We start from the raw sequence: 4,680 nt of genomic DNA, 5'->3' as shown, positions 1-4,680 counted from the left end.
TCTTCAAATTCTAATACATTTCTATTACAAAATATATTACATGTTCCTTCCATTACCAAGAATCTCTTATCTTTTCATAAATTTGCAAAGGATAATAACTGTTACTTTCAACTTTATCCTGATCTTTCCAACATTAAGGATCTTCTAACTGATCAAGAGATTATCACTGGTCCTTGTGAGGATGGATTATATCATCTTAAACTTCAATCAACTACTTCATCACAAGGTGCTGCTTTCATCTCCACTTTTGTTCCTGATTGGCATTCTCGATTGAGACATCCAGCTTTCAAAACTATGAAGCACATTATTCAGTCAAATAAGCTTCCTTTTGCATCTCTCCTACCTTTTGTTTGTAATCCTTGTCAGATGGCTAAGAATCTCTATTTACCTCACAAATCTTGTATCTCTTCTGTCTCTTCTCCATTGGAATTAATACATTCGGATGTTTGAGGACCTTCCTCTTGTTCTTCTTTCAATGGTTACAGGTATTATGTTACCTTTTTAGATACTTTCTCAAGATATACTTGGATATTTCCTATTACTCATAAGTCTGATGTGTTCATGGTGAAAACATGTTTTCTCTTAAGATTAAGTGTGTCCAATCCGGTTGGCGAGGTGAATTTTGAAATGTATGTAAGTTTCTTGAGGATAATGGCATTGGTCATAGAGTTTCTTGCTCTCGTGATCATGCTCAAAATGCCATGATTGAGAGGAAACACAGGCATATAGTGGAAACTGGTCTTGCTCTATTGGCTCATGCAAATCTTCCTCTCATATTTTGGGATTTTGCTTTTAAAACAGTTGTGTATCTCATTAATCAATTACCAACTCCTTTACTTCATAAAATTTCACCTCTTGAGGTCTTATTTTACACCCAACCCGATTATTCTTATCTCAAGATTTTTTGTTGTGGTTGTTATCATTGTCTCAGACCATATAAAAAGCATAAGCTTGATTTCAGAAGCTCCTGTCACATTTTCATTGGTTATAATCCCAAGCATAAAGGCTATAGGTGCTTAAACCCAAAAACACGTCAAATTATAATCTCTTCCAATGTTGTATTTGATGGGACTCTATTCCCCTATGCTTCTCTCTCTCTCAAACCCCAATTCAAACTCCTTCATCTTTCTTTCCTCTTCCTCTTTCTCCATTTCCCATTCTTTCTCCTATTCCACCTTCTTCTTCTATTCCACCATCTTTTTCTATTCCACCCTCTTCTCCTATTCCACCTTCTATTCCTATTCTATCTTCTACTCTAATCAAAAATTCTCATCCTATGGTCACTAGAGGAAAAGATGGTACTCGAAAGCCCAAAGTTTATACTGTTTCAGTTTCTGATATACTCTTTAATGACACTCCTACCACCTATCTTCAAGCTTCTAAAGAACTTAAGTGGAGACAGGCTATGTCAAAGAAAATTAATGTTCTTCTTCAAACTGGTACCTGGTTTCTTACTCCAACTACACCCTCCATGAATATTATTGGGTGTAAATGGGTTTTTCGAATTAAAAAGAATGTTGATGGATCTATTTCGAGATATAAGGCCAGGCTAGTTGCTAGAGGATTTAATCAGGTGGAGGGTATTGATTATGAAGATACTTTCAGTCCAGTGATTAAGCCTGTTTCAATTCGAATTATTCTCTCTTGAGCTGTCTCAAAAGGTTGGGCTCTTAGACAATTAGATATTAAGAATGCTTTTCTTAATGGTTTTCTCAAGGAGGAGGTTTATATGTGTCAACCACCTGATTTCATTGATTCTGATCGTCCAACTCATGTATGTAAACTTCAGAGGTCTCTATATGGTTTAAAGCAAGCTCCTCGAGCTTGGTTTCAAAGATTAAGCTATTTTCTTCTCAATCAAGGATTTCTGGCCTCTCAAACTGATACCTCTTTGTTCTATCATGTCACTACTTCCTCTGCTTTATATCTACTCATTTATGTAGATGACATTATCATCATAGGAAGTGATCCATTTCTGGTGCAATCAACCATTAGCACTCTTCCCCCTGAGTTTGACATCTCTGATTTAGGTTCTCTAAGTTTCTTTCTGGGCATTGAAGTTTTACCCTCTTCTAATGGTTTACTCTTATCTCAAAGACAGTATATTACAAATTTGTTGCTTAAAACTAAGATGAGTGAAGCAAAATCAATCTCTACTCCTATGGAAACCAATTGCATTCTCAAAAAGAATGTTGGGGGTCTTTTAAATGATTCAGAAACCAGGTTATATAAAAGTACAGTGGGTGCTCTTCAATATGCTGATTACAAGACCAGACATCTCCTTTTCAGTTAATAAAGTCCGCCAATTTCTTCAAAGTCCAACTCAAGACCCCTAGTGTGCAGTAAAGAGAATTTTGAGATATCTGAAACACACTATTGATCACACTGTCACCATTACCAAACCCTCTCTCTCTCTCACTAACTGGTTATTCTGATAATAATCTTCATGCATTTTCTGATGCTGATTGGGATGGTTGCCCTGATGATCGTAAGTCTAGTGGAGGGATTTTGGTTTTCATGGGTTCAAACTTGATTTCTTAGTGTTGTACTGAGGTTGAGTATAAAGCTCTGGCTGATGCATCTTCTGAGCTTGTTTGGGTTCAGTCTTTGTTTCAGGAATTGAAGATCACCTCTACTTCATGTCCAATTCTATGGTGTGACAATCTTGGTGCTACCTATTTAACAGCTAATCCTATCTTTCATAATCGAATGAAGCATGTTGAGATTGCTTTTCACTTTGTTATGGATATGGTTAAGCATCAAAATCCCCAAGCTCGACATATTTCAACTCATGATCAATTGGTTGATATCCTCACTAAGCCTTTCTCTATCTCTCGATTTACTGAACTCAGATACAAACTCAACATTGTTTCTCCCATGTTGAGTTTGCAGGGGGTTGTTAAGGATGTTCATTAGTTAGACTGTTAGTTACAAATAGTTAGTTATAATTAGTTAAGTAACTAAGTTAGTTAGAGAAAGTTATTTGAGAATTCTGTTTTAGTTTGATACTTAATTAGTTGTAACAAACTTCTCTCTCAATACTCTCTACTCTCTCTTTCTCTCTAAAAATTCTTTTTATATCAAATCTCAATTGTAATTCAACTAATGAGAAATAAGAGATTTTAGCACTTCAATCATCTTCTTCTTCTTCTTTCTAACACATATAATCGAAACATCATATCGATAAATAAAAATATATTGAATTACAAATTTGAAGTCGTTATACTTGAGAAACTAATGGTACGAAGAGCTAAGCGATTGGAGAACTGAGGTCATATCAAACTGTAAATGTAATTAGAGTAGAATTAGTTAGACTATTATTGTTGTTCTTGAGACTGATTGGTTGGTCTGACAAGAATGAAACCCAGATTATATCACAATCAGTAATACTATCCTATCTACACATAGTCAATCAATACTTTTCCGACCCTAGTGATGCTTCATGTTTGTTTAAGCAAAAATAGAGAGGGAGGGTTAGACTGACACTTTTCTTTTGAAATTTTATTTGATCTATATAATGGTCATAATGATCACACTATTTCATACACGGCATATACTCTTTTTAATTTGAACTACGGTTTCCATAATAGAGACTGTTAAGTTTGTGAGCATCCAACTCAAAATCAATTGACTATGAGTTGAGAGGACCGGGACATTATATTTTTGGTTTCTAGATAGCCATTCTCCCATGTACGACTCAGGTGGAACCATGAGTTTCGACTAACCAGAGCAAGCTTAATGTTAAAGTAAATCAATCATGTATATATTGTGCAAATGTGTATGGATTTCGCAAATTATTATACATATATGTACAAATTTTGATAATTTTCTATACGGCATAAAGTAGATAGTAGTTTGAAGAAGGATATAGAGATAAAGAAAAGGGATAATGGGACTCGCCAACAACGAACTAGCCCCTCTCAGCAAACGAGACCCTCTTTTTCCACAGGAAGATCAAGATGAAATAAAAGAGAGGTCAAACACGAAGAAGAAAAATGAGCGAGTGTGAAAAATACCAAATCTCTCGTTTTCCCTCATAACAACTTTTTATCTTTCGTAATATTAAAAATAAATAAAGATAAAATTGATATCAAAATAAGATGTAATCACTAACAAAAGAAGAAAAAGAATAACAAAAAGTTATTTGAAGGACTATTTTAGAAGTTAATCAAAACATGGTGTCATTTTAGCAAGTTGTCCAAAACATGAGGGCAAAACAGAATTAGCTCCTTAGTTAAAGTGGAAAAAATGGGAAGGAAATAACGCACTGGAGGGACTCAAACCTCTAATCTTCAACGTGATGGACAAGTGCCTCAACACCTAAGTTGCGACTGCATTTCAGTTATATTTCTACATGAGAAGTTACGAATTTCAGCCAGGGTTGTGGCCCAGGCTGGTTTACACATGGGTCCGCCCCTTGTAGGACTAATCTCACATGCCCCCTCACGTGTGGCGTGGTTAGCCTAACACATGTTTTTTCTTTCTTTTCGGGTGATGTGGAACACGTGTGGCCCTAGCTCCGATACCATGTTAAGTTTGTGGTCATCTAAGTCAAAACCAATTAGCTATGAGAGGAGAGGACTTAAAATGGTATTCTTGGTTGCTAAATATCCTTTTTCCTATGTGGGACTATTCTCATAGAGACCTACATACTTTACCGTATAATTTCAGAAACACATG

This window comes from Eschscholzia californica, unplaced genomic scaffold (genome assembly GCF_041429995.1).
Source record: "Eschscholzia californica isolate CP2 unplaced genomic scaffold, dmEscCali1.0.p SCAF_1, whole genome shotgun sequence".
Classification (NCBI taxonomy): Eukaryota; Viridiplantae; Streptophyta; class Magnoliopsida; order Ranunculales; family Papaveraceae; genus Eschscholzia; species Eschscholzia californica.
Note: the sequence above shows the minus strand (reverse complement) of the source record.